This window comes from Amblyomma maculatum, chromosome 4, assembly GCF_055883805.1.
Source record: "Amblyomma maculatum isolate TAMU_Amacu chromosome 4, ASM5588380v1, whole genome shotgun sequence".
Lineage (NCBI taxonomy): Eukaryota > Metazoa > Arthropoda > Arachnida > Ixodida > Ixodidae > Amblyomma > Amblyomma maculatum.
This window is the reverse complement of record NC_139347.1, coordinates 123,098,553-123,116,305: the sequence shown is the minus strand read 5'-3', so window position 1 is coordinate 123,116,305 and position 17,753 is coordinate 123,098,553. Positions and strand designations below refer to the sequence as shown.

General features: G+C 51.5%; 1 pseudogene; it reads right to left on the bottom strand.

Annotated features, from left to right (window-relative positions):
* Window positions 1-1,573: 1,573 nt before the first annotated feature.
* On the bottom strand, window positions 1,574-11,941 carry LOC146192282 (uncharacterized; annotated as a pseudogene).
* Between the last annotated feature and the right edge of the window lie 5,812 nt (window positions 11,942-17,753).

Sequence of the window (17,753 nt, the reverse complement as noted above, 5' to 3'; positions counted from 1 at the left end):
TATAGCCTATAAAGTAGCCATTATTGCAACCCTACCTGGAAATGCAGAAGTAGGCGACGTAGTTGTAGTGCGTGATGTTAACGCCCTTGGGCAAGCCTGTGGTTCCCGACGAGTAGCATACAGCGAGGACAGTGCTCCGGGGATCGATGACGGGGACCTCCTCAAACTCTAGTTCGTTCAGTGCCAAAAAATTTGACGCGCAGACGAATCCTGTTTTGCGTCCCATACAGAAGAGCCCCTGCGCCAACACAAAAAGTATGCCGACGATTACGTTACTTCGCAATGCGAAATTTGAGCGCAGCTCATCAGCTTAGCATTTTGGTAGATTGAGGCAAAGATTTCGAGCAAGGCATGTATGTACAATAACACACAACTTTTTAAATTCTTCGCACATATTCCTTGAACAAACACCCCCCTAACAGTTGCTGACTGTCATGAAGGAAGCTTTGTGCTCTATTTCACTGCAACCTTTCTGCTTGTCTCTATAGCTCGGTTAGGGTGTCCGCGCAGAACTGTGACAGATACAGCGCCTTTTTTTAATATCAACCAATTTTAAACGCCTCTGATGCCTGCTGTACTGTCTATTTCCATATGCTTTATGGTGCGCCGTTCGAGGCAGCGCCGAATGAAAGGCGCTGCACGGACTCCTGATCGAACGCCCGACAGGGTCAGCGTTAATCCACTAATGATGTCATCACCAGTCTTGACATCATGATCGAATGAAACGCCATTATCACTTCCGTTTATTAGACATGGCCGCATGTGACACCAAGATGATGTCACATCCAGTCATGACGTCAGGGTCCATGACGTCACCAGTTTACGATATGCTCTATGGTGCGGCCGGTGCGGCGTCGATGAAGCGCCAAATTAAAGGCGCTGCACGAATGCCTGGATCGAATGCCCGGCGGAGTAACCTCATCGCCAGTCATGACGTTATGAGCGGATGTAACGTCATTATCCCTTCCGGTTATTAAACAGCATGATGACATCACATCCGGTAATGACGTCATGGCCGATGACGTAACCAGGTTACGAGGCCGACGGCGACAGCAACGCGAAACGCAGGAACAGACGCCAAATATCTGTGCTCTAAAACGATCACGATTTGATATAACAATGGTTCCCAGGAAAGGAAATGCTCTATCTGTCGCACTTGTTCTGTGCCATAGCCTCCTTTATACTCTCTGTGCCTGTCAACGCGTCGCGCGAACAATAGAGCGGCGCCGTCGGGTAAAGTTGCGCGGCGCTGCCGCTCCCCTCACTGAGGGCGCTACTGACGTAGGGGTCGAAGCGCATGGGTCGCACGGGTACGAACGTCGGCGCGGGGCGGGAGCGCTGTTATTCGCTAGCGGGATAACTGTTCCTAAGCATGAATCGTGCATATTCAGCACATTTACCTGTAAGGCCGACATCTACTAAGCATAACAAGTGATCATGATACTTGTTAGGCAATAACACCAACGCTATATGGCATTTTATGTCAGGCACTTTCAAGAAATTGCGCATGGCTCGAAAAACTGCATGATTACTCCGCTAGCGACAATGGTAATAGAAATATTGCAATCCTAGACTACGCTGCAATAAAACAAAATTTAAAAAGAAAGGCACCAGCATTTATTTACACACTTCACACAAGCAACTGTGCTACAAGAGTACCATGTAGAAGTGATGTGAATAGTTGCCACAAGTAGAGAAAAATGTTCACGGTGACTTCTGTTACTGATAGCACTTCAGAAGCCAGCTTGATTTACAGATGATTGGAACAACTGCATCGCAGTATGTCATTGAGATCTGTAAGGAGAACAATGTTGGTATCACCTTTTACTTTCAATGATTCAGCGCGTCGTACCAACGTTTTTTTAACTTGAAAAACAAGGAAAGAGAAATATACGCGTTGCATCTTTCCGTTTCGATCACTCCAAAATAATAGTCACAATAGGCAAAGCTTGTTTTTTTATTTTTAACAGAATTGCGCAGTTAACGAAACAAAAATACTGCGCTTTAGCACATGTAACAAATACCGCACAGACGAGCTAACCAGGGAGGAAGTTAGCATCACAGTCCAGAAAAGACACATTTAATATTATTAATACCTTACTGACGGGCAATAAACACACTTCTGGTGCTGTCATTATTTTTCACAAGCCTTAATGCGATTGAGTACGAGGTTTGCGGTTTCCGATGCTAGAGAGGGACAGTGATACAGTTGACAACCAAAACTAATATAGGCTTTGCACGATTCGGTTTAACTCATTTTAAAGTAGTCATCTTCACAATAGGTAAATCTTGTGTTTCGATTTTATCACAAAATTTCGTTATTAGCGTATTGCAAAAAAAAAAACAGCTTCGCACGAGCACATCTAATACACTACGCAGACGAGCTAGGCAGGGAAGCAATTAGAATTGCAGTCCAGAAGCACAGGGGCACATCTAACATTACTATTGCAGTATTGACGCTTAATAAACAGTGTTTGGTGCTGTCACAATTTTTTACAAGCCTCAAAGGAGCTGAACACTACGTAGCGATCGCCGGAAGGACAAAGAAAAGCTGACACTTACGAATTGGTGCAATGCTGTATTCCTGCAGCACCCGAAGGCAGAGAAAAGTAGAAGCATGACCTTTCACACTACAAAACAGTCCATGAAACAGCGAGAAAGAGGCAGCGCGTGGCTATGCGGACCGCTTTGCAACACGGCGCACCCGGCACTCGCCTGGCGAGGGTGACCCTACGTCGCTGTCGCCATCTCTCGGCAGCCAGCGGCGTAACTTGTCAACGCAGGAGGAGCGGCGGCGACGGCCGCGGAGCGCGGAGTTGCCAGGCACAGAGTGTATAAAGGAGGCTATGTCTGTGCACATCTGACCTCGCCTTAAGGGAAGGGCGAAAAGTAGGATAAAAGACAATAAAGAATGGATGCCGTGGCGGAGGGCTTCGATGTCATTTCTACCACCTGGGGATCTGGAACGATCACTGACATCGCACAGCACACTGACGCTCCTTCGTTTCGGGAACTCCGGGATCCCAGGAACTTGGGCTGAGATCGATTTTTGAAAAGCTAAATATAGTAAAGAAGAGGCTGCAGGCAAGATGTGAGGAACTAAGCGAGTCAACCCCATTTCGGCATACAGTCTTTAAGATAAAAATAAAACTTATGTAGGAAAAACGTAGAGGTCTCTCGTGTGCAGTGCGATGACGTTGCAGGTTAAGAATCCTCATGTGGTAGAAATTATTCCGCTGTCCTCCACTATGGCTCCTCTTTTCCTACTTCACTCCCATCATTCAGCTACCCTTACAGTGCGGTTCAGGTGTCCACAAAGCAAGTGTGATAGACACTGCTCCTTTCATTTCTAGTAAAATAATAATAATTATTATTGCTAACAATGGCCTAACATGAATAACAGAATTAAAACATTAAAATCCTCGCGCCATCAATGACAAAGAGGGCTACAAAGCTAAGTCATAAGTTCTAACGCTTTAGCTGGTGGTGGGGAAAACGTTTAATAAAAATATAGAGTTGCATAAAGGTTGCTCTGGGGCAAGGCTTAGTGCCCTTCCCCTCACAAACACTAGGTGGAGTCCCTAGTACGGGACCCCAGTGGCCTCCGCTGCCGCCATTGCTCGTTTGACCAAGGTCGTTCGGGCTTTCAGATCGGAGCAGGTGACTAGGGTCGCCTCCCAGTCCTCCCGGGTGGTGTTAGCGTTAGGTGCAGAGGCAGGGTTGGAGAGGCATGCCCACACCATGTGGAAAAGGTCCGAGAACCTTTCCCCGCAGTGCGGGCTCTCCCCAGAGAAAGCACTGTCAAAGTGTTTAAGTGACGTTGGGCACATCATGGTATTCGTAAGGAGGCGAAGAAACACGTGTTCCTCCGCTCTTGTTAACCCTTATACACGGGTGAGGGTAAATATTGTGTCTCTTTTTGTACAGATGCGTGATTTCTCTGAAAGTGTAGGCTGGTGTGAATTCTCAGGAGGAAGGAGACGAGGTTGCCCGGTTAGAAAGCTCGCGGGCGGCGGCATCTCCTGCCTCGTTTCCTCCTAGCTCCGAATGGGCCGGAGCCCAGACTATGAAGCAACGGGACGGACGTTCGACGTACGAGCTGCTTTGCAGTAGTCGGTAGGCCAGGTCCGAGCTGTTTTTTAGTAGCCGCGCGGCAGGCCAGGTACGAGACCCAGCCCTGTTGAAAATTCCTACACGCCCCTCGCGAGTCCGTTATGATTGTTTTGGAATCAGTGTGTTGCTGCTAACTCGATGGCGACCTCCTCTGCCTGTGTTACGCTTCGGGCTTTAAATGTGAGCCCGTTTACCGTTTTGGACTCGTGGATCACTGCCACCGTGTACCACCCACCTTGGTGCAGGACGGACGCGTCCACATAGTACACTCCGGGTTTCTCTTCGTAGTGGTGAACTAATGCCTCTGCCCTGGCCATGCGCCTATCCTCGTGGTCATCCTTGGACATGTTAGTTGGGAATGGTTTTACGTGCAGAATGTATCGCCACTCCTGGGGAAGCCTTACTCTTTCCTCGGTTACAGTCGTGTGTCGTATGTATAGACGGGTTAATGGGCGACGCCCCGACGGTGTCTGCGACAGTCGCGTGTAGTGGATCGTGAGGTGGGATTCTCTCAGCTCCTCGAACGAGGTCGTCAAACCCAGACCTTGGAGTCTCAGGTTCGACGTCATTAGGGAGGTTAATGGCCTTCTTCACTATTTTGCGCGTGATCACCTCGATGATGCTCTCATCAACGTTTATGTATCTATAAACATTGGCTCTCATTGTGTTTCTTGAGTTGGAGATAGGGGGTCAAGTACAGGATTCTGCTTGTTACAAAGGCGTTGGCCAGTCGTAGAGCATATTTGATTCTCAGTCCCCCTTTCTTGTTTGAGACTCTGCGGACCATTCGGCCCACCTGGTCTCCCACCTTTTTTAGCTTGTCGAGCGTGGTCGTCGCTAGCTTACGCTGGTGAATGAAAAGACCCAGTGCTCTTCTCTCGGGTATTGGTTCTGATCCAAGTCGCATTCTATCTTGTCTGAGTATTTTTTGGAGGGACGAATATAAACGAATTCGAATTATTTTGGTGAGCAATGAAGGCCGCAGTTTTTCGCGTACTCATTCCCAGCGGTAGCTGCCTCCTGCAAGCTAGCCTCCATTTCTCCGAGAGAGCCCCGCTTGGCCCATATGGAGTTGTCCGCGTACAGCGCGCACTGCACACCCGAGACTTTCTCCAGGTGGACCGGGAGATTTTTCAGTGCCATGTTGAAAAGCAGCGGGGATAGCACCGCTCCCTGTGGTTCAGCTCTCGTGCCTAATAGAAAGGGACCGTGGTCTGTGTTCTGGATCCTCACGTAGGCTTGCCTCTCTGAGAGGAAGCGTTTTATATACTCGAACGCGTTCTTTGCACACCCAGTCTCCGAAAGGTGTGTCAGGATGGCCTCGTGCGTCACATTATCGAAGGCTCCCTTCAGACCTAGGGCCAGCACCACCTTATCCCAGTTCGGATGTTCTATTGGATTTATTATCTCTCTGTTAAGCTGTAGCAGGACGTCCTGAGCCGATTTATTTGGCCTGAAGCCATACATCGAGTCGGCGAACACTCGCTTGTTTACAAGATACTCGGAAAGTCTGTCTCTGGCCATTGTTTCCATCTATTTGCCCATGCGCGACGTGAGAAAAATGAGCCTGATGTCCGTATCTATGGCTTTGCTGCCTTTGGGATGAAAGTTATGAGTGCCGTTTTCCATTCGGTGGAAAGAGGAACTTCGCCCGTCCAGTTCGAATTGAAGTGTTCTAGAAGGGATTGGTACGCGTGCTCTGGTAGGTTTGCTAGGAGTTTTACCGTGATCCCATTCCTTCCTTGCGTGGTCTCGCGTTTCACTCTCACTAGGGCTGTTTTGAGCTTGTATAGTTTGAAAACTTCATCTAGCTCAACTATTTTGTCTCCATTGTACCTGTAAGCTTCTCCCCTTGGGTTTTGGGTTGTGCTCAAGTACTGGTCTCGGAGCTTCAGCGCCAGCTGGGCCGTATTTCCTTGAAATGGGTGTATTGCCCTCTGCAGGTGTTTGTGCGACTCGGTGCGCGTCTGGTTTGGATCTATGAGAGCTCGGAAGAGACGCCTTGTGTTTTTGTCAGACATCTGCCTAGCTGCCGCGTTGCACCTCTCTACCCAGTTAGCGTCCACGAGTTCCGCCGCGTATTCTGTCGCCTCTTATGTTATCGCCGCGATCCGGGTTTTTAGCTTGCGGTTATGTTTCTGCCTGCGCCACTTTTTGACCATACTGTGTCTGGCTTCCCACAGGCGGAGGAGGTGGGTGTCCACATCCGTCACCGCCTCATAGAGCTTTACCCGCGTTTCCGTCGAACGGAGACTGGTCAGCAGCTGTTTGGTCCAGGCTTGGTATCCTTGCTCCTGGATAGAACTATTATATTCTTTTCTGAATTTTGCCCAGTCCGGCATCCTAGTCTGCCCCGTCGGTCTGGTAAGGGGCTTAGTGCGGATCATTATGTTGATCAGACAGTGGTTGCCACTGAGTGTTTCCTCCGTATTTGTCAACTCCACTCGCGTCGCGTTTTTTGAAAAAGTTAAGTCCGGACAAGTGTCCCTCTGCGCCGAGTTCCCAATTCGCATGGGGTACGCCGGGTCGATGCTTTGGTTTGTTTGGTTTCACAACCTAAAGCGGCTCAGGCTATGAGACGACGTAGTGGTGGTGGTGGTAATAACTTTATTAAACAGAGGACAGAGGAGTTTGGGGCATGCATGCCCCTGGGCCCCCGCATGGCCCCACTACACTCAAACGTTCATGTTCCTGTGGTTCATGACGTCGGCAGCCCAGTCTGTGGCGATCTTCTGCCGAACCGGGTCCTCAGAGTGCAGCAGGGTCTCCCAGTCCTCCCAGGTGGTAAGGTGCTCTAGACCCAGCGGGGGAGGATCCACCGGGCATTGGAACAGGATGTGGGCGAGGGTGGCGATGGGGTTGTTGCAAAGGGTGCAGGAGGGATTGGTGAGGGTGTGGTGGTAGCGAGACGAACTATAAGGGGACGGGAGGGGTGCGCGTTTGCAGTCGTCGCCAGAGCGTCTGGTGGTAGTTGTCTAAAGATGGGTGAGGTGAAGGATATAGTAGTCGCTCAGGCCGATAGGCCTGCGTTAGCTCACTGAAGGAGTGCATGCGATCGCGCGTGAATCCCGGATCGGAGGCCGCTGGCGCCCGGTTTAAAGAACCTTGGGCTAACGCAATGGCGGCCTCGTTACCGGGATTCCCGGAGTGCGCAGGCACCCATATCAGCTCCACATAGCGGGGTGGGTTAGCGGCGGGCAAGCTCAGTATGCTGAACACAGAAATGTGAACTCTACCACGCGCAAAATTTAGTAGCGCAGTTTTCGAGTCGGAAATTCTGTAGCGTGCTTGCGTGTGTGCAAGCGCGTAGGCGATGGCTGCTTCCTCGGCTGCCTCCTAGGAGGTGACCGAGGGGAGGTGGACAGTAGCAACAGGCTGCAGGAAGGAACTGGTGACGGCCAATACCGCTCCCTCATTCGTGCATGCGGCGTCCACCCATACGGCATTCGTTTCGGAGCCGTAGTATTTGTGGAGCGCCGCTGCTCGGGCTCGGCGGCGTTGCTCGTGATACAGGGGGTGCATGTTGCGAGGGAGAGGCTTGATAAGATCTTGGTGGAGGGGGCGAGGTATGGGAAGGAGGGTAGGGTCATTCGCTGGGACACGAATGTGTAAAGTCTCCGGGATATGGCGACCGGTGGAGGTCTTGGTGAGACGCAAGTATTGGGCTTGGCGATGGGCCTCCACAAGCTCCCCAATTGTGTTGTGGAGGCCAAGCTGTAGAAGGCGTTCTGTGGAAGTATTAATTGGGAGATGTAGGGCCGTCTTGAACGCCGTGCGCAACATGACGTCAAAGGCGTCCGTTTCCTGCCTGTTGAGTCGGAGATAGGGGACTATGTATAAGAAACGGCTAAGGACGAAGGCGTCAATTAGACGATATAGGTCGTTCTCCTTCATGCCTCTGTGATGGCCCGAAACTCGGCGGATGAGGTGCGATATCGCGCCTGTCACCCGCTTTAGTTTCTTGAGAGTTAAGGTGTTTTTGCCATTTTTCTGGATGTGAAGTCCCAGAACCTGGAGCGTATTCACCTCTGGGACGGGACGGCCATCGATTTCGATGACAATCGGTGTGGTGGGGCATCCGCGGGTCGTGGGGCGAAGTATAAGTAGCTCAGACTTCTCTGGGGAGCAAGAGAGTCCGATGCTCTTGGCGTGTTCTTGTGTGAGGGATGCGGCGCTTTGCAAGGTACTCTCTATGTCGCCATCACTACCGTGTGTAGTCCATAGTGTGATGTCGTCCGCATAAAGGGTATGTCTAAGATGAGGTATCGTGGACAGTTTCCGGGCGAGTGGAATGAGCGTGGCGTTGAATAGGAAAGGAGAGAGGACGGAACCCTGTGGAGTACCGATGCTCCTGAGGGTGTAGGGTTGGGAGGTAAGGGGGTCGAAATGGACCTCAGCCATGCGGTCCGTTAAAAAAGCCTGGATATAAGTGTACATCCGTACACCTATGTTCAGAGCAGATAGGGCAGTCATGATCGCCTGATGTTCGACGCGATCAAAAGCTTTGGACAGATCCAAAGCCAGGACTGCCTTTGTGTGGCCCGGGATAGCCGGGTCGAAGATGTCGTGAGTGAGCTGCAGCATGGCGTCCTGAACGGAGAGATGGGGGCGGAATCCCACCATGCTGTGTGGGTAAAGGTCGTTGTCCGCCATGTGAAGTGTCAATCTCGCAAGTGCCACGTGCTCGAAAAGTTTCCCGAGACACGAGGTGAGCGAGATTGGGTGCAGGTTTTCTAGTTTAAGAGGCTTGTTCGGTTTTGGTATAAATATTACCTTGGCGTGTCGCCAGGACTGGGGGCAGGTGCCCTCCGCCCAGCATTTGGTGAAGTAGTCTGTAATCTGTGTGATGGATTTGTCATCAAGTTTGCGTAGTATAGAATTGGAGATTTTGTCCAATCCCGGTGCTGAATTTGTGCGGAGCGTCAGGAGGGCCGCTCTTGCCTCTGTTTCCGAAATATCAGCATCTAATTCCGGGTTAGATTTTCCTGAGTAGGGTGGCATGGAGTCGGATGTGCCTGGTGAGATGTATGTTTGCTGAAGTGTGTCAATGAGAGCGTCCGGGTCGCTGTTGTGTGTACGAGGCGCGTAACAAGGTGTTGTGTAACGAATTTGGACTGTGTTGGATCTATGAGATGTCTCAGAAGTTGCCAAGCTCGCTTGGTGGACAGTTTTCCGGCGAGTCCGTCGCACATCTGCCTCCAATTAGAGCGGCAAACCTCCTCTGAGTGTTGTTTCTGCGTCTGCAGTGCGGCCAGTCGCTTTTTAAGCGTTCTGTTTAACTTGTTGCGTTTACAACGCTGGAGTAAGCTGTGGTACGCCTCCCAGAGGTGGGCGAGGTGGGAATCTAGAGTGGGTGTCTCCTGTGTGGTTGTAATTAGCCGGGTATTTTGTTGGAGATCGGTCATAAGTGATTCTACCCACTCTTCGATGTCCGTGATAGTTGTGTTTGTGTCGTCCTTTTGCAATGCGCGGATGGCGTCCCAGTTCACCAGTTTGTGAGTGATGTGTGTGTGGCGGGATTGTTGAAAGGGGAGCGAGATGTTAATGATGTAGTGATCGCTTCCCAGTGTGTGTTGTGTTCTTGTCCAGGGGACGCCACCGAGGAAGCGACTGAGCGTCAAGTCCGGAGTGGTGTCCTTGCTGACGCTCGTGCCGATCCGCGTGGGTGTGTGGAAATTGTGTGTTGTGAGGCGCAGCTCCTGGACTAAGGACCAGAGGCGTCGACCACGGCCCGTATTATAACTGTACCCCCAGTCGGTGTGTTGGCAGTTGATGTTCCCTCCGATGAGGAGAGGGTGCTTGCTAGCTAGTCGGGGGAGGTCCCGCAAAAGCGTCTCCAGGGAAGACATTGGATGAGATGGGTGGTGGTATATATTAACAATGAAGAAGGAGGGCACTGTGTGTGGGCGATGCATTGTTTCCGTGATAACGCAGGGTGTCTCTGACGTAATAGTGGGTGTTTGGTGGGTGATTTAGCGGTGAATAAGAGTGGACACCCTGGGTTTGTCCGTGGTATCTGAGTGGTAGGGCATAAAACTAGACAGTGATGCTCTAGTGGCCGTATCCTGAAAAGGATGATTTGGGGTGGCGGGGTGAGGATGCGAACGAGTAATTGCAAAGGCTCACGCTTGCCCCGGAAGCCGCGGCAATACCACTGAAGATTGGGTAAATTAAGTTGCTGCCCCGCCATAGTGGAGAGATTGGGAGGCAAGTGCGCTAGGCGTTGAAGAGGGTGGTGGTTGCGAGGGATGAAGAGGAAGTAGTTGGAGATTGATGTGCTTCAGGATAACGGTTTGTGTGTGCTCTAAGGTTTGAATGCGGGTGTCTCTGCTGGTCATTCTCATGACGAGCGTATGAACCAAACGTGAGAACATCGAGTCAATTTTGTTCTCGAGTTGGGTGAAGAGGGAGTCGATTTTGCAAATCTATCCGGGCTTCTAAAGCCTTTAGCTTTGATTCAAATTTTGCCTCAACTTGCTCAAGAGCATCATGTGTGACAGGTGGGGGTTCTGATGTATGCGTTTCTTTTTGGGCGGTGGTTGCGTGGCTGGGGATGTTGGAGAAAAGGCGGGAGGTACAGCTTGGGAAGGGAGGGTGGATGAGTAGGGACGATGTGGGGTCTGTATTAGGGAGGAAAGGCGGCTTACCTCTTCCCGCAGGGCCTTGAGCTCCTTGTCCTGTGAATCCTCCTGATGTGGCTGGGGTGGCGGAGTTTGTTTAGAGATGACTTCAGCTGCTCGGTCGGCCCATGACATTTTTTGTGGGTCCCTTGCCCGTTCTCCTTTGCGAAGCGACGTGGAGCGAGTGGCGTTGAGTGCTATCTTCCGAGTAGCGTCTCCGGGCGGCTTGTCCTTACGAGAGAGGTGTTGAGTTGCAGGGTTGGTTGCAGGTCTTCGCCCTTTAGCCTTGCATCTCCCCGTACCCGTCATGTGTGCTTCTCCGCATAAAATACATTCCGGAGTGCAGGAAGCGATAGTCTCCTTGGGATGTGGTTTCCCACACCTCGGGCAGTTAGTTATTCGTACGTGGCAGCGTGCACACATCTGTCCTGTGGCCTGGCTGTCTGCAGTTGATACAAGCGTCCATGTGGCCTCTGTAAGAGGTGCACCTGTGGAGTCCCCCACCGTAAGGAACTGTGCGAGGAACCGGTCCTTCTCTAAAAGTAATTAATATTGATCGAGTGGCACCCATGCGTCGAGCGTCCACTATTGGAGCACGGGGATTGCTGTTCACAAAATCCTCCAGTGGCTCCCTGGGGGTTGCATTCCAGTAGGCGTTCGAGATTACTTCTCTCACCACGCCGTCCGGGAGAGCGATGTAGGCTGCTACGGCGTAGTCGGTGTCTTGGTAATTAATTTTGGTGATTTGTACCGGCATAAGTGCGTCGGTCTGGTGTGGCGTGCTCATTGTACACGTGTTATTAGTGGGATGAACCCGTAGCTGGGTGCGGGTGGGCTGCTCGAGTGAAGCGGTGGCGTTCAAGATTGAGACGCGCAGCTGCCGTGGCGGTACTGAGGTGAGGTGAAGCCCTCCACGGGAGCGGAAAGTCACCTTGTAATCTTCAATCGGTAGTGGCGGCTGCTATCGTGACCTTTCTGCGGCAGCGTGGGCGGCGCGCAGCTGCTCGTATGCCTGGGCCTTGATAGTATTTGGGGTGGCAGATGATGCCGCTCCAGCGTCTGTTGTCTGCCTGATCGGTCTGCATGGCGGAGATCTGGGGAATCTGCTGTTGCTCCTGGGTGCGGGCAGGAACGCTGAGGATGTGAGTCCAGTCCCGCGGATTGAAGTACCGAGGGTCGATAGCTTCACCTGGCACTTGCACCTTCATGATGGCTTTGTGCTAGGAGGTCGCGTTCGGAGTAGGCCTAGCTCCTAGCAGAGGGAGGCCTAGCTCGGGCGACGCGGCGGCTCAAGGCGAAATGGGCCGTGCGGGCCCGAAAACTGTCCAGATCGGGCCGAAAATTGGTATGGGCGTGGCGCTCACCTTCTCAGGGCTCTTGTTGGTGAAAAATAGGCCACTGGTTCGGGCTACTGGCAAATTTCGCCGTCTTCGCACGGAGCCGACGTGAAGCGCGTCCGCACTCCACGCAAGGCAGAACCGGAACCCCGCTGCAGTGGAGGACTCCGGAAATTTTGACCACCTGGGGTTCTTTAGTAGTAGTAGTAAGTAATTGATTCACAGGAAGGGAGAGGCGCAGTATCTATCAGACTTGCTATGTGGACACCTGAACCGCGGCGTAAGGGAAGGGATGAAGGTGGGAGTGAAACAAAAAGAGAGAAAAGGAAGCGGTAGTGGAGGGCGAAGGGGTAATTTCGACCACCTGGGGATGTTTAACGTGCGCTGACATCGCACAGCACACGGACGCCAGTTCGTTTCGCCTCCATCGAAACGCAGCCGCCGTGGTCGGGTTGGAACCCGGGAACTCCACTTTAGCTTTCCCGCGGTGTCATACTGACGGTAGCTATCTCCTGTGCCTGGAATGTTCTGGTTCTATTGTTCAAAATGCACCCATCCAGCTGCTGTTCAAGCTATGCGCGTGGGTCCTCCGCAGACATTTTTGTTGATGTTGTGGCTGTAGAAAGAAAAAAAGAAAATGCACAGGCCTGCTACTGGCGCTGTAGCTGAGCCATCATTATTATTCCCCAGGTAGTTGTTGTTGTTGTTAGGTGGTCAAAATTAGTCTTTGCCCTCCATTACGGCTCCTCTTTCTCCCTTTCTACTTATTGCCATTTTCTTCTCTTTCTTTTTTTGCGTGGTTCAGGTGTCCACAGAACAGGTGTGACAGATACTGTGCCTTCCCTTTCCTGTGAACCAATTATGGTTGGTTGGTTTGTGGGGTTTAACGTCCCAAAGCGACTGCGGTTAAGGTGTCCACAGAACAGGTGTGACAGATACTGCACCTTTCCTTCTTGTGAACCAATTATGGTTGGTTGGTTTGTGGGGTTTAACATCCCAAATCGACTCAGGTATGCGGCTTTACCCTGATGTGGCTGGAACAGGTGGGTCACCACCACGGTGTAAGTGGTCACCGCCGCTTGTGGTGGGGGCTGTCCTACCACTGAATGTTTATTTGTTGTAGCCCGTCATTTTATCCGCCACCGCTTCGGTGGTGGTGGACGACAGCTGCTGTTGCGGCGCGCGTCTTTCTCTCCCTCTCCTTTTTTCTTCCTTGTCTATTTTCTCTTCTGTCTGAACGAGGCAGCGGAGGTGGCTCAGCTACAGAGCCAGTAGCAGGCCCGTACATTTTCTTTTCTTTCTTCCTAGAACCAGAACAACTAAGGTATGTATGAATACCTGGGAGGAGAGGCCCCTGATGGGCCTGGGGCAGGTAGGTCACCGCCGCTTGCGGCGGGGGCTAGCCTGCCACCGAATTTTAACGCGGTAGCGTTAAGGTGGTGGTGGTGGTGACAAACGCTTATTGAATCAAAAAGGGGTAGATGTATGCATCGACCGGATCTATGAACAGCCAGCCCTTACAGATACTGGGTGGGGTCCCTAGTACGGGACCCCAGTGGCGTCGGCCGCTGCCCGGGCGCGCTCGACCAAGGCCTTTTGGGCCTGCAGGTCATAGCAGCCGAGCAGGGTCGCCTCCCAGTCCTCCCGAGTGGGGTTGGGGTGAGGAGGAATAGCTGGGTTGGATGGGCAAGCCCACACCATGTGGTAGATGTCCGAAGACTTCTCCGCACAGTGCGGACAACTGCCCGTGAAGGAGGGATTAAAATGTTTTAGTGCTGCCGGGCACAGCAGAGTGTTGGTATAAAGACGGAGTAGAAGCCGCTCCTCCGTCTTAGATAGACCTTTACTTGGGCGAGGGTAAAGGCTATGACAAGATTGATAATAAAGAACAATGTCTTTAAAAGAATACGCGGGTTTGAATTCGAGATCCTGATCTAGGGGGTCGAGATGGGAAGCCCGGAAAGAGAGCGCGCGGGCGGCGGCGTCGGCTGCCTCATTCCCCTCGAGACCCATATGAGCAGGAGCCCATACTATTTTCCGGTAAGCGGGGTCCCCGGTGTAGGTGCAATTTTGAAGTAGTCGGTAGGCTAGGTATGGCACCCAGCCTTGCTCGACGTTCCGACATGCCCCTCGCGAGTCGGAGATAATTGTTTTAGAATCAGTGTGGGTAGCTGCCAGCGCAATGGCGACCTCCTCCGCGTGGGTTATGTCACGGGCGCGAAATGTAAGCCCGTTAACCGTTTTAGACTGGTGGACCACTGCGGCCGTGTACCATCCCCCATGGTGGGGGCCGGAGGCGTCCACGTAGTAAATGCCGGGTTTCGACCCATAATGGCGGCCCAGGGCTTCCGCCCGCGCCAGGCGCCGGCCATTGTGGTCTTCACGTGTCATGTTTTTAGGAAGAGGGCGTACGTGGAGGGCGCATCTCCACTCGAAAGGGAGGCGTACACGATCTTCCATAACGGTGGTATGTTGGATGTGTAGCCGGGCAAGGAGGCGGCGACCCGACAGTGTCTTAGAAAGACGTGTGTATTGGTTGGTTATGTGAGCCTCTCGGACTTCCCGGAACGTATTCACCATGCCCAGGCCCAGTAGACGCTGGTTGGAGGTGTTCACGGGGAGATCGAGGGCTCTCTTAAAAATTTTGCGCAGGACTACTTCGAGTGCATCCTCGTCTTGTTTCCGAAGGTGGAGGTAAGGAGTCGAATACAAGATTTGACTGGTCATGAATGCATGCGCCAGCCGCAAGGCGTCTTTGCACCGCAACCCCCCACGTTTGTTAGAAACTTGGCGGACCATGCGGCCCACCTGGTCCCCCACCTTACGGAGTTTCGCCAAGGTAGTGTCCGACCGTCTATGTTGATGAATAAAGAGCCCCAGTACCCGGACTTCTGTGCGTTCAGGAATTGATCCTGTCTCTAAAAAGAGCTCAATTTTGGCCGTACACTTTGGTGAGGGGCGTATGTGTACAAATTCAGATTTTTGAGGGGAGCATTGAAGGCCGCAGCGGCGAGCATAACGGTCCACTATGGTTGCCGCTTGCTGCAGGTTGGCCTCAATATCTCCTAGAGAACCTTGCGTGGCCCACAGGGTGATGTCATCGGCATACAGCGCATGCTGCACACCAGCGACAGCACCCAACTGGGCCGGCAGGTGCATCATAGCCAGATTGAATAAGAGAGTAGGCAGCACTGCACCCTGTGGTGTTCCTCTGGTTCCAAGTTGGAATGGGCCATGTTCGGCGTCCTGGATTTTAATGTAAGATTGGCGATCTGTCAAAAATTGCTGAATGTATCTGAACGCGTTGCGTCCGCAACCGGTTTGTGAAAGATGAGTGAGTATTACCTCATGAGTAACATTGTCGAAGGCTCCTTTCAAGTCTAAGGCGAGTATGACCCTGTCGTTGTGAGGGCATTCCACCGGGTCAAGAACGTCCCGATTTAGTTGTAGCAAAACATCCTGTGCGGACCTGTACGGGCGAAATCCGAACATGGAGTCTGCGAAGATGTGTTGATTTTCCATGAACTCGGACAACCTGTCACGCACCATCGTCTCCATTAGTTTGCCCGCACATGAGGTTAGAGAGATGGGTCGAAGGTTGTCCGTGTTGATAGCCTTGCCAGCCTTTGGAATGAAAGTGACCAGAGCAGTCTTCCAATCGATGGGGAGTGGCGCGTCCCCAAGCCAAATTGAATTGATGTAATCCAATAAGGATTGGTAGGCCGGGTCGGGTAAGTTAGCTAGTAATTTGACTGTAATTTTGTCCCGACCCGGGGCTGTGCCACGTTTCATTTTCGCCAGGTCCGCCCGCAGATCGTGGAGCTGGAACGGCTGATCCAGCTCAGCGTTCTCCGAACCTGCATAAGAGTGCGCCGGTCCGCGGGGGTCCTGGGTAGTGCACAAGTATTGGTCCCGCAACTCGTGCGCTAGCTGAGTTGTGTTGCCCTGAAAGCTGTGTATGGCACGTTGTAAATGTTTCTGAGTTTCTGTGTGTGTCTGCGTTGGGTCGATAAGAGAGCTCGTGTCGCAGAAAAGCCGGTGTCGTCGGCGGCGTTGGCCGTGAGCGATAAATCCCGGTATGCACTTCATAAATAAAAAGCAACTTCCAAGATGGGCTGGGTGGGAATCGAACCAGGGTCTCCGGAGTGTGAGACGGAGACGCTACCACTCAGCCACGAGTTTTTTTTTTCTTTATTTCCTGACCGAGGACGTACACAAAAAAGACACATGTGACATCAATAACATGAAAAAATAAAAGATCAAGCATTGACTTAAAGCTTCGGCCTTCCTTAGCTGAAGTTGTCGGATTAAAAATCCCTCATATGTGACAACCCTTCAAAACTAACCAACCATTCTGACTCTAGTTTTAACGCTTTCTGTTCATCCACATATGCCCGTATGCTCTCTCTAAAGAGCTGTCTCGCTGAACGTGCATCGACGTCACCATGCTCTACAGCCATTCTGCTTTTCCATATGCTGTGGAGAGCCAATAGCATCAAAAGATCCAACGGTGTATCATTGTTCGCTTCTACTGGCAAGAATCGAATACCATGTGGGCTTATGGGTAGTTCCTTTTTAAGCGTCCTCTGGAGCACGTCCCATAAAAATACGGCGTCCCAGCATTCGAGAAACACGTGTTCAATCGTCTCCTCTTTCCTGCATATTATGCAGTGGACACCCCAGGGTACAAAAAGCCCTTTCTGTTCCTTCCATTTCTTTACCTCCAATGTTCCAGTGTGCAGCTTAAAAAAGAACGTTTTCATCCCTGCCGGCACCATCATCCTCTTCACTCTTTTAAGAACATTTTTGCCCCCGGTAGACGAGTACACAGCTCTGTACAACGGTTCCGGAAGCACCACATCGCACAAGTCTTTATACAGTTTTTTTCCGGTTTACACTCCACAAATAGTCTAAAGTAAACCGCACCATCAAGAACCTGTACGCCAAGACCACTTCCCTTAGATACCCGCGGACACCTCCTGACATGCGGTCAGAAGAAACGACAATTCCCGGGAGAGCTTGACCCAGGCGTAACTGACAGACCGTACGAAGAAATGGATTTTTCACATTCCTCAAAAACATGAAACGATTGACTAACTGGCGCAGAAACAGATGTGCCAAACCAAGCCCGCCGTCCTTCACCCGGCGGAAGAGATTTGTCCGACTTGTCCGTTCCCACGAAGACCCCCACACAAAGACGGCAAAGATACGATGCATCTTTTGGACATTAGCTCTTGAACAATATAACACTTGAAGCACGTACCAAACTTTTGTCACTAAAAACAAATTACAAATCGTGGCCTTCGCAAACACCGACCACTGCCATCCATTCCATTTGTCCACTCTATCTTTCAATTTACCGACTTGGTTTTTCCAGTATGGGTCACTGTCCCGATACGATTCAAGAGGGGCACCAAGGTAGCTGACAGGGTTGGTAACAAATTTCATGTTAGCAAAAATGCCTGGGGTCGCTGGCCAGTCACCGTGCCAGAAGCCCAGGCACTTGCCCCAGTTAACAGCACTGCCGCTTACAGCGCAAAAATCTTTTACAGTTTTCACAACTTCTACGATGCTTTCGTAGTCTACACAAAACATCGCGACATCATCGGCATAAGCCAAAAGCTTCACTTCTGCTTGATGCAACTTGAAGGCCCGCATTTTCTCATGCTTGATAATGCTTAAA